Genomic DNA, 12311 nt, shown 5'->3' with positions numbered 1-12311 from the left:
TTGAATATTAGGACATTCATCTGCTAACACAAATCTCATCCAGGCCTGCTAAATGATTCTCACTAATTGCAAACATATGCAGATGGTACCCTTCAGTTTTCCATATAAGCTAGCCAACTTTCCCCTTTCAGGCAGTCTCTTCACATTGTGCACTTTCATTCCATAACCTGTTTCGGTGATAAATGACTGTGATAAGTCACTTTCAAGTCTGTGAGCTAATGATGTTCAACTTTTAGCTTTCATGATTGTGTTTCCAGAATCAGCAGCTCACCAGCCCACACATGTTCCCGGAAGACTCACTAACTGGCACAAGTTTCCCTTCTGCTAGCTCACTGACAGCACAATTATCTTTATGAAGTTTTAGATAGGCCTTCCCTGCTTATTTGTCAACATGTTTACTCCATGCGTTTTCAATTCAAGCAATCCAGATTTCATTCCACAAATCAAATATCTCAGATTATTTGGGACACTGATATATTTTAGTCATTGATGCAAATTTATATTTCCAAAAAATAAATGTGCTTCCATTCTTCCTGTCTTTGTTCCAAGAAAAAGAGCAGGGAAACCAGACTATTTATCAGATCATCCTCGCTGATTAAATATTAATTATAAATTCAACAATACTGGCTTTAACACATGAGCACAACTAATGCTTGAAAAATTGCCCTATTAACCATATCTGCACTAATCGTCATTTGCAAACCAATTAACGGTGACAAGAGCTCATCTTTGCAGCTCAGAAGAATTAAGCCTAGTCAAAGTTGTATCATCCGCTGAGGAACATTTTAACAATTGAGAATTGCTGAAAATAGAGACATGTTGTCGAAGTTTTTCATCTTGCACTCATCAGGACAACACGCAAGAATAACTAATGTAAGGGAAAACAACAACTTATACTGCATGAGAAGAGAGTGCTGATTAGTTGCCAAGTCACCATGGAGAGTGCACCAGTTTACGATGACTGACAGCTGCCAAGCTTCGTTTGAAATTTAATCCAGGCAGCTTGACTCTGATTGGTCAAGGAATGAGGAATGAACCACTGAATGGCTGTCACTTATTTTGTTCAGCTGAAACAGGCACAATATGTGTACATGTTCTTTCTATCTGCAAAGAACAGAGGCCAGTGTATTAATATATGTAGCTTCCAATACCCGCAAATGTGCCACACTGCGAGCCCGACTGACAATCTTAAATTGGTTGTCAGCGTAATTCTTAGCACACTGCCGCGGAATCACATCTAATCCACTGTTCGCAACGGGCAAGGTACAGGCCGTACCCAACCAACCCGTGCTTGCAAAACTCAAAACACTGTGTCCAACATTAGATGTGATTCCACGACTGGACAACATTTGCTAAATATTCCTCAGTGTGCTAAGAATTAAGCTGCCAACCAATTTAAGATTGTCAGTAGAGCTCGCAGTGTGGTGCATTTGCACATACTGGAAGCTACATATATTAATACACAAGGCCCTGTTCTTTGCAGACAGAAAGAACATGTACACACATTATGCCTGTTTCAGCTGAACCAAATAAGTGACAGCCATTCGCTGGTTCATTCCTTAGGGCAATGCCTTGACCAATCAGAGTCAAGCTGCCTGGTTTAAATTTCAAACAGAGCTTGGCAGTTAACTGTCAGTCACCGTAAACTGGTGCATTCTCCATAGCAACCCCTCGAGCAATCAGAGTTCAATTGCCAACCAATCAGCACTCTCTTCTCAGTATAAATTGTTGTTTTCCCTTACATTATTTATTCTTCCGTATTGTCCTGATGAGTGCAAGATGAAAAGCTTCACCAACGTGTCTCCATTTGCAGCAATTATAACAATTGATATCTTGGGTTAGAATCATTAAATCATAGAACAGTTACAACACAGAAGGAAACCATTCAGCCCATTGTGCCTGTGCTTGCTCTCTGCAAGAACAACTCAGTTCAGCCACTCCCTGCCCTTTCCACATAGCCCGAAAATGTTTGTTCTCTTCAGGTGCTTATCCAATTCCCTTTTGAAAGCGCTGATTTTATCTGTCTCCATCACACTCTCAGGTGGTGCATTCTAGAACCTAACCACTCGCTACCTAGAAAAGTTTTTCTCATGTCACCATATAAGGTTTCCTAATTAGAATTTTGATGCCCCATGCCAATCAGTGTCAGTGTATCAATTAAATCTTCTCCAGACTGACTTAACAATTGGAGTTTCAGGGGGACGCAACAAAATATATATAACCATCCTGTTACTGTCAATCAACTCCGGTTGAGTTCATTATTATAAATCATAAACATTGCACTAGCCTGGGTAAAAGGTGTGACCAGATTTCATTACTAGGGTTGGAGGGATCACTTTTTCTGGACAATACCAGAGAACTTGCAACATACTCATACACAGTGAAGCTCTATTTAGTGTAGCAAAAATGTCCAGGCTGCAATTTACTTGCCATGTACTTCATAAAAACTCTCGTGATGCATTCACAGAGGTGTATGAAAGAATGGGCCTTAAGCTAAACATCCAGAAGATAAAAGTCCTCTACCAGCCTGTTCTGGCAGCACAATACTACCCCCTGGCTATCAAGAGCCACGGTGAACCACTGGACAATGTGGATCTCTTCTCATACCTTGGGAGTTCTCTCTCAGCAAAGGTAGACATCGACGATGAAACTCAGCATTGCCTCCAGTGTGCCAGCGCAGCCTTCAATCATCTGAGGAAAAGAGTGTTTGACGATAAAAACCTCAAAACTGGCACCAAGCTCATAGTCTACAGGACCGCAGCATTACCTGCCCTCCTGTATGCGTTGGAAACATGGACACTACAGCAGACATCTCAAAACCCTGGACAGATATCACCAGCGGTGTCTCCGCAAGATCCTGAAAATTCAGTGGCAGGACAGGAGCTCCAATATCAGCGCCCTCTCTCAGGCCAACCTCCTCAATATCAGTTACATTGGGCAGGCCACATCGTCCGCATGCCTGACACAAGACTCCCAAAACAAGCTTTCCACTCTGAGCTCCATCACAGCAAGGATGTAAAGGATGTAGGATGAGACTTGATATTTTACAACAGTAACAACAACTATTTGTAGTTATATAATGCCTTCAATGTGATAAAAGATCCCAAGGTGCTTCACAAAGGCATTATTGAACAAAATATGACACTGAGCCACATCAGGCGATATTAGGGCAAGTGACCAAAAGCCTGGTCAAAATAGTAGGTTTTAAGGAGCGTCTCAAAGGAGCTGAGAGAGGTAGAGAGGCAGAGAGGTTTAGGGAGGGAATTTCAGAGCTAAGGGCCCAGGCAGCTAAAGGCACAGCTGCCAATGGTGCAGCGATTAAATTCACGGATGCTCAAGAACATGTTTACTGAAAAATAAACTGTTTGATAAATAATTCATAGCCCTGGTGTTAACCTAACCTGTCTCACAGGAACAGAGCGGGTTAGGACTAGAAGCTTGCTTTATACCCGTCCAATTTTACTCTCCATTGAAGGCAATGAATAGGAAGTTGGGTGGAGTGCAAATCTAGCATCCTACTCCAACCTATCCCACCAGCTGGGTTCGGTTAAAATTAGGATTCATAAATCTGAAAGGCAACAAAGTTATTTAAAATCAACATATTAATGGTTTATTATCCATTGACAATTAAATCACATTATGTATCTTATTTATACCATGTATTAAATAATTTGAAAACGAAACAAAGCAAAGAGCAGTGTGGTAGCATATTGGTAATGTTTCTCTATGAGTAATTCAGAAACAAGGACCAATAACCTGGAGATATGTATTCAAATCCCACCATAATAGCTGGGGAATTTTAATTCTGTCATGAAGACCCCACCTGTCAAAAATGAGGCATATTAATTTCATCATATAAACATTAATTTTGAACTGTTGCTGGACTGAAGAGATGACTTGTTTAAGAAATCAGCAGTGGCTGGAAAAATTAGCATTCTAAGAGACAGTTGCCTTGGAAAAGACAATGGAACTGCTCCCTGATCCAATTAACCTAAATGAATTTTGATCACTAGACACTGATTGTGTAACAAGCCAGCATTCCATCCACCACTACCCCCCACCCCTACCCCGAGTGAGGGTGCCTGCTAAAATGGAGAATCCACGTAAAATGCAGGAGAGTTTGTTGAAAAAACTTAGTCACATGACTAACCTGCTGGCCAACTTGGAGGTTTGAATTGTGCTCACAGGACAGTTTGAAGACAGAGACTGCTTTGAAGACAACAGAAAAGGAAGGTCTCTCTCCCTGGCCCTCTCTCTGTCACAAATTTCCAGACCCATTGAAGCCACTTAAACCTCAAGAGAGAAGACTCCTACATCGTAACAAGTTTGTAAGCGTGCATTGGGCCAAACGAAACAGCAAGATTTAACTGCAATCAAAGACTCTACCTCAAACTCAAAGGACACAAAGGTTGGTGGAGTTGTGGATAGTGATGAGGATTGTCAGAGGATACAGCAGGATATAGATCTGTTGGAGATACAGCAGGATATAGATCTGTTGGGCGGAGAAATGGCAGATGGAGTTTAATCCGGACAAATGTGAGGTAATGCATTTTGGAAGGTCTAATACAGGTGGGACGTATACAGTAAATGGCAGAACCCTTAGCAGTATTGACAGGCAGAGAGATCTGGGCGTACAGTTCCACAGGTCACTGAAAGTGGCAACGCAGGTGGATAAGGTAGTCAAGAAGGCATACGGCATGTTTGCCTTCATCAGTTGGGGCATAGAGTATAAAAATTGGCAAGTCATGCTGCAGCTGTACAGAACCTTCGTTAGGCCACACTTGGAATATTGCATACAATTCTGGTCGCCACACTACCGGAAGGATGTGGAGGCTTTGGAGAGGGTACAGAAGAGGTTTACCAGGATGTTGCCTGGTCTGGAGGGCATTAGCTATGAGGAGAGGTTGGATAAACTCGGATTGTTTTCACTGGAACGACGGAGGTGGAGGGGCGACATGATAGCGGTTTACAAAGTTATGAGTGGCATGGACAGAGTGGTTAGTCAGAAGCTTTTTCCCAGGGTGGAAGAGTCAGTTACTAGGGGACATAGGTTTAAGGTGCGAGGGGCAAAGTTTAGAGGGGATGTGCGAGGCAAATTTTTTTACACAGAGGGTGGTGAGTGCCTGGAACTTGCTGCCGGATGAGGTGGTGGAAGCAGGTACAATAGCGACGTTTAAGAGGCATCTTGACAAATACATGAATAGAATGGGAATAGAGGGATACGGACCCCGGAAGTGCAGAAGGTTTTAGTTTCGACAGGCATCATGATCAGCGTAGGCTTGGAGGGCCGAATGGCCTGTTCCTGTGCTCGACTGTTCTTTGTTCTTTTGTTCTTTGATAGTAAATGAACTCCAGTTGTTGCTTCAAACTTTTTCCCTTTATTCTTACTCCTTTTCTGTCTCTATCTGCGTACGTGTTTATCGCGTATGCATGCTAATGTGGTCACGTTGCGTATTCGTAGTAGTTACAACCGAATTAGAGTTTTAAGGTTAATAAACTTACACTTTTCTTGTCTAAATCTAAGAAAACCTGTCTGGTTGATTTCTTTGCCTTATAGTTGGAGAGCAATGAACAAGGATTCACTGAGGGGGAGCTAAAAATAGTGTTTTAAAAATTACACTCTGTTACGGTTAGACCAGGCAAAGGCTGAGAGGGAACCCCTAGACCCCTTTCTCACCTGGTCATAACAATTTAATTATTTAAATAAGTCTCGAGTAAAAAAACTAGTATCAGTAATAGCGACCATGAAAATTGCGAATTATCACAAATATCCATATGGTTTACTAATGTCCTTTTGGGGAGAATACTTGCTGTCGTTATCCAGTCTGGGCTATATGTGACTCCAGACCCACTGCAATGTGGTTGACACTTAACTGCCCTCTGAAATGGCCTAGCAAGCCACTCAGCTCACTACAACCTTCTAAAGGGCAATTAAGGATGGGCAATAAGTGCTGGTGTTGCCAGAAACACCCAGATCCTTCAATGATTAAAAAGAAAATCATCGATATCATGAGTGTTCAAACCTCTTTTTATCTTCCTGTTAATTGGTTAGTTTCAGCAGTCATATTACACAAAATTCTGTATTCTAAATTCAATTTTCTTCCAAATCATTTGCTAGGAGGAGAACAGCTTTAATTTTATTCTTTCATGAGATGTGAGCATCGCTGTCATTTATTGCCCATTCCTAATTGCCCTTGAGAAGGTGGTGGTGGTGAGCCGCCTTCTTGAACCACTGCAGTATACCTGGTATAGGTACACCCACAGTGCTGTTAGGAAAGGAGTTGCAGGATTTTGACCCTGCAACAGTGAAGGAACAGCAATGTAGTTCCAAGTCAGGATGGTATGTGACTTGGAGGGGATCTTGCAGGTGGTAGTATTCCCATGTATTTGCTGCCGTTGTCCTTCTATGTGGTAGAGGTTGTGAGTTTGGAATGTGCTGTCGATCGAGTCTTGGCAAGTTGCTGCAGTGCATCTTGTAGATGGTACACACGCCAGAAGAGTAATAATACAACAATCATGGAATAAATCTGAAGCGTTATGAAAAACTGACTTTGTCTTTGAAAAAATGAACTTTTATTTTAAAAGTGAACAATGGTCCAAAATGGCCACCAATAAAAAAGGGATTGGCCTTTGTGTATTCAATCTGTCTGATAAGGACAAATGACAAATCTTCAAAGCTAAGAGGTGTCAATTTCACCCCATCCTAAAACATTCCAGAATTGAATGTCTTTTTCTCAACCAAAGAAGGTGTGAAGTAGCTACATCCTTGGCCATTGTGTTATCACCATGACTAAGAGACCACAGCATCTCCTACCAGGAGATAAGAAATAACACAGTTTTACCTTAAAAAAAGACAGCCTAGAGAGAGAGACCCCAGAGAAAGAGAGAAGAGAAGCAACATCCAGCAGCTTGTATTCCAGCAAACCAGAAGGCACGTGCCCTGCTGTAGAATCCTACATCTTCACTAGAGAGCGGTGAACTAGACGTGACCTAACATCTTCAACTAAACTTTCAATCAAGAGAGAAATCTACAATTATCTCAGACCTGCACCCATTGAGAACTCGATTTCCGAGAGAATTCTGCAAGTTTATCAAGACCTCCCCCCCCACCACTAAAAATTGCTACCTTTTTCCGTCTCTATCTGTCTCTTTTTTGTGTGTGTGTGTGTGTGTGTGTGTGTGTGCATGCGTGCGCACAGGTGCATGTGTGGTTTCGACAAATTCGGTTAAGGTGTATTGATCAATAAACAATTGTTTTTCTGTTTTTAAACCTACAAGAAAAACTGTTGTATGTTTATTTGACACATAAAACACCAAAGGGGTTAAACCCTAATAACAAAATACACTTTCTACGTTCAGGTGGGGAGTTGAACAGTGGGAACCATCCACATCTCACCATGTGACAGTAACACACTGCTGGCATTGTGAGCCAATGGTGGAGAGAGTGATTATTTCAGGAGATGGATGGTGTGCTAATCAAGCAGGCTGCTTTGTCTTGAATGGTGTTGAGCTTCTTGAGTGTTGCTGGAGATGCACTCATCTGGGGAAATGGAGAGAATTCCAACACATTCCTGACTTCTGCCTTGTAGATGGTGGACAGGCTTTGGGGAGTCGGGAGGTGAGTTACTTGCTGCAGAAATCACAGTCTCTGAACTTCTCTTGTAGCCACAGTATGTATATAGCTCGTCAATGGTAACCTCCAGAATATTGATGTTGGGGAATTCAGTGAGTGTAATGCCATTGAGATCGTTAGATTCTCTTTTGTTGGAGATGGTCATTGCTTGATACTTGTGTGATGAGAATGTTCCTTCTAAAGCGGAATCGGAAGGGTTAATCCTGAGCAGTATTTAAGTGAAACCATAACAGTCGAAGAAAGTAACAGAAGCAGGAGCCCATTAAAAGCATGTTTAAAGCTGATACCAGGAAGCACGTCTTCACTCAAAAAGTGATTAATAGGCGGAACGAGTCAATAACGGGGGTTGTTGAGTTTCTATGGGAAGCTGTACTTGATGGATTGAATGGCTTCAAGAATCTGTACCTTGTCAAACTTACCTGGCTAGAAGGACAACATAATAGTTCCTCAGCTATCCCACTATATACATCTTAAAATAATGTTTTTGGCTGAACAGAAACATACACAGTTTACAAAAAACACAAACTTACTCAGAAACTTAAATAAGATGGGCAAGGGAATAAATCGTGTTATAGCACAGGAGTCTAAATGATGGTTAAACATAAAGTGAGAGGAAATCCTATTAAAAATGAATTAAAATGTCTGTACAGCAATGTACACAACAGGGGAGCTGGAGGCAATCATGTCTTGTGAGAATCCAGATGTAGTAGGGATTACAGAGATATGGCTACAGAAAAATCAGGACTGAGAATTATACAATGCAGGGTATAATATATTTAGAAAAGATAGAGACAGAAACAGGGGAGGCGGAGTAGCTGCACTTATTAGGAATAACATAATGGAAGTAGAAAAATGAGATGGACCTATCAGTAAGGCAAAAATAGAATCCATATGGATGCAGGTAATGGATATTAAAGGATCAATCATACTAATAGGTGTAGTCTCCAGACCACCTAATAGTGGACAGGAGGCGGAGGAAGAAATATGTAAACAAATTAGGGAATTGAATTTAAAAAATAGAATAATAATCATGGAGGATTTCAACTACCTCAATATTAATTGGACAGAAGAGGTAGGTACAGGAGATAAGGGACTGGAGTTCCTCCAATGTGTACACAACTCCTTTCTCACCCAATATCTAAAAAGCCCAACAAGGGAAGATTCTCCATTGGATCTAGTAACATGGAATGAACCATAACAGATAAGAGATGTAAAAATAGGGAACATCTAGACAATAGTGACCATAACATAATACATTTTAAAATGATAGAGAAGGATATAAGTATGATGAAAACCAGGGTAATGGATTGGATAAAAGTTGATTTTGAGGGACTGAGAATAGAACTTGGGAAAATAAAATAGGCAACGATATTGGCAAACAATGATGCACAACGACAATGGGAAACATTTAAAACCGTGTTCAACAGAGTGCAGGAAAAATATATTCCATAAAAGGAAAGAACAAACTAAACACAAGTGAGACTCCATGAATGAAGACATAAGGGAACATTTGAGGGTTAGGAAAGAGGCGTACGCTAAATACAGAAACAGCAGAGGAGTGCAAGGTAAGAGAACATACAAAGAGATTATGAGAGAATTAAAAAATGAACAAATGGAAGGCAAAGAGAAACAATGAGGTTAAATTATTAAGGAACTTAAAACAAAATAGTAAAAAAATGATAGGCACATCAATAAAAAGGGAAGCCTAGAATGAAAATAGGACCATTAAGGGATAGAAAGGATAATACCACAGTTCTGTTCCCTAGTTACTGACTCCATTCATCTCCCTGACAATAGTCTGAAATTAAGCCAGCTTGTTTGCAACCTTGGTGTCACATTTGACCCCGAGATGAGCTTCTGGGCTCATATTCGAGCCATCACGAAGACCACCAGTTTCCACCTTCATAAAATCACCTGATTTTGCCCCATCTCAGCTCATCTGCTGCTCAAACCCTCGTTTATGCCTTCGTTATCTTTAGACTTGACTATTCCAATGCATTCCTGGAAGTTCTCTCACATTCTACTCTCCAAAACTCGGCTGCCTGCGTTTAACTCGCAGGTAGTCCATTTCCCCTATGAGTCCTGTGCTCACTGAACAACAGTGGCTCCTGGTCAAGCAACATTTTGATTTTAAAATTTTCATCCTTATTATCAAATCCCTCCATATCCTTGACCCTCTCTATCTCTGTAATCTCGTTGAGCCCCACAACCCACTGAGATATCTGCATTCCTCTGATTCAGACCTCTTGAATGTCACTGATTTTAGTTGGTCCACCCATTGGTGGCAGCACCTTCCGTTGCCAACACTCTTAGTTCTGGAACTCCCTCCCTACACCTCTCTGCCTCTCTATCTCACTTTCTTCCTTTAAGACACTCCTTAAAACCTACCTCTTTGACCACGCTTTTGGTCCAGCTTCTGACCTAACATCTTCTTATGTGGCTCAGTGTCATATTTTGTTTTATAATGCTCCTGTGAAGTGCCTTGGGAGGTTTTATACATTAAAGACATCATTTAAATATAATTTGCTGTTTTGCTAGCGATAGACAGATGGCAGAAATACTAACTAATTATTTTGCTTTGGTATTTAACAGGGAGGTAGAAAGGTAGACATGACATTGAACTGTGAGATGAGTAATGAGGGAAATGCATTTAAAATAAAAAAGGGGTGTATTGAATAACTAATCAAATTCAAAGTGGATAAAGCCCCTGGTCTGGATGCATTGCGTTGATGCATTTTAAAAGAATCGATGGGAAGAGATAGCAGAGGCATTACTACACATGTTTAGTAATTCATTCAACAAAGGTGTAGTCCCAGAGGACTGGCAGATAGCTAATACAATTCCTATATTTAAGAAAGGGGCGGTGGGGGGGTGGGAGGGAGGTGGTGCGCAGATCATGCCCAGGGAGAAATAGACCACTGACCTTAACATCAGTGGTAGGAAAAATAATGGAATTCTTACTAAAGGAAAGAAGAAAAGAATAGCTAGGAAAGAAAAATGTAATAATGAATAGTCGGCATGGATTTCAAAATGGAAAATCTTGCTTGACCAACCTTATTGAATTTTTTGAGGAGGCAACAGAAAGAGTAGATGATAGTAATGCAGTAGTTATAGTTTATCTGGATTTTCAAAAGGCCTTTGATAAGGTGCCCAATAATAGACTAATAATTAAGGTTACAGAATGTGGGGTTAGGGACAAGTGACAGAATGGATTGCTAGCTGGCTTCAAGACAGAAAGCAGATAGTGGGAATAAAGGGTAGTTATTGAGTGGAAGTGGTGTTACACAAGGATCAGTGCTGGGACCACTGCTGTTCACAATTTACATTAACGATTTGAACTCTGGAATCAAAACACAATTTCTAAATTTGCAGACGAGTCCAAATTGGGGCGGGGGGAGGGTGGTGGCTAGTCAATGCTGAGGAGGGCTGCAACAAATTACAGGAGGACATTAGTAAACTTGAAGAATGGGCAAATAATTGTCAAACTAAGTTGGATACAGATAAATGTGAGGAGTACATTTCGATAGGATGAATAGAGAGGTTACTTATTGCTTGGAAGGTGCGAGTCTAGGTGGGGTAGATGAACAAAGGGATCTCAGAGTACAAATACACCAATCACTAAAAGTTGCAAGACCATAAGGAAGGCAAACCAAGTTCTAGGCTTTATTTCAAGGAGGATAGAATAGAAAAGTAGGGAAGTTATGCTAAATCTGTATGGAACCTTAGTTAGGCAGCACTTAGGTTGCTGCATGCCGTTCTGGTCACCGTATTATAAAAAGGATATAGAGGTACTGGAGAGAGTACAGAGAAGATTTTCAAAGATGATGCCAGAAATGTCTGGGTATATTATTAGGAAAGGATGAACAGGCTGAGTCTCTTTTCTCTTGAAAAAAGAAGGCTGAAGTGTGACCTAATAGAGGTCTTTAAAATTATAAAAGGTTCTGATAGAGTAGATATAGAGAGAATGTTTCCACATGTGGGGAAGAGCATAACTGGAGGTCATCAATATAAGATAGTCACCAAGAAATTCAATAGGGAATTCAGAAGAAACATCTTTACCCAAAAAGTGGTGAGAATGTGGAACTCGTTACCACAGGGAGTGGTTGAAGTGAACAGTATAGATGCATTTAAGGGGAAGCTTGACAAGCAGATGAGGGAGAAGGGAATAGAGGGTTACAATGATAGACTTAGATGTGGAAAGATGGGAGGAGGCTCGAGTGGAGCATAAATGCCAGTATGGACTGGTTGGGCTGAATAGCTCGCTTCTGTGCTGTATATCCTATGTAATCCTATGCAATAAATGCTAGCAATGCCCATATCCCAAGAACAAATCAAAAAAAAATGGGCTTTAATTGAGTAAATGTGAGGTAATATATATTGTAACAGGAATTAGGATAAAATGTACATTGAATGGGGTCCATCAAAAACAATGAGGAAAGAGAATATTTCAATATTCTGTTACGACTGAGGCAGGAGGAGTGCACTGTTTTTACAAGTTCCACTTCTCCACAGGTCACAACATATATTTAAAGGTGTCCACTTCCTCATCAGAATCCTATTTTTAATACAGTAGCCTTCCGGAGCTCCCTTTGCTTCAGCTTCAGTGAGAGCCGATTGTGTTACTTTATTTAACTCTGGGTTGGCTTGCTGAGCCTTGAGCAGAGAAGACTTACTAAAC

Source organism: Heterodontus francisci, chromosome 4, assembly GCF_036365525.1.
Source record: "Heterodontus francisci isolate sHetFra1 chromosome 4, sHetFra1.hap1, whole genome shotgun sequence".
In the NCBI taxonomy this organism is placed as follows: Eukaryota; Metazoa; Chordata; class Chondrichthyes; order Heterodontiformes; family Heterodontidae; genus Heterodontus; species Heterodontus francisci.
This window is presented reverse-complemented; position numbering follows the sequence as displayed.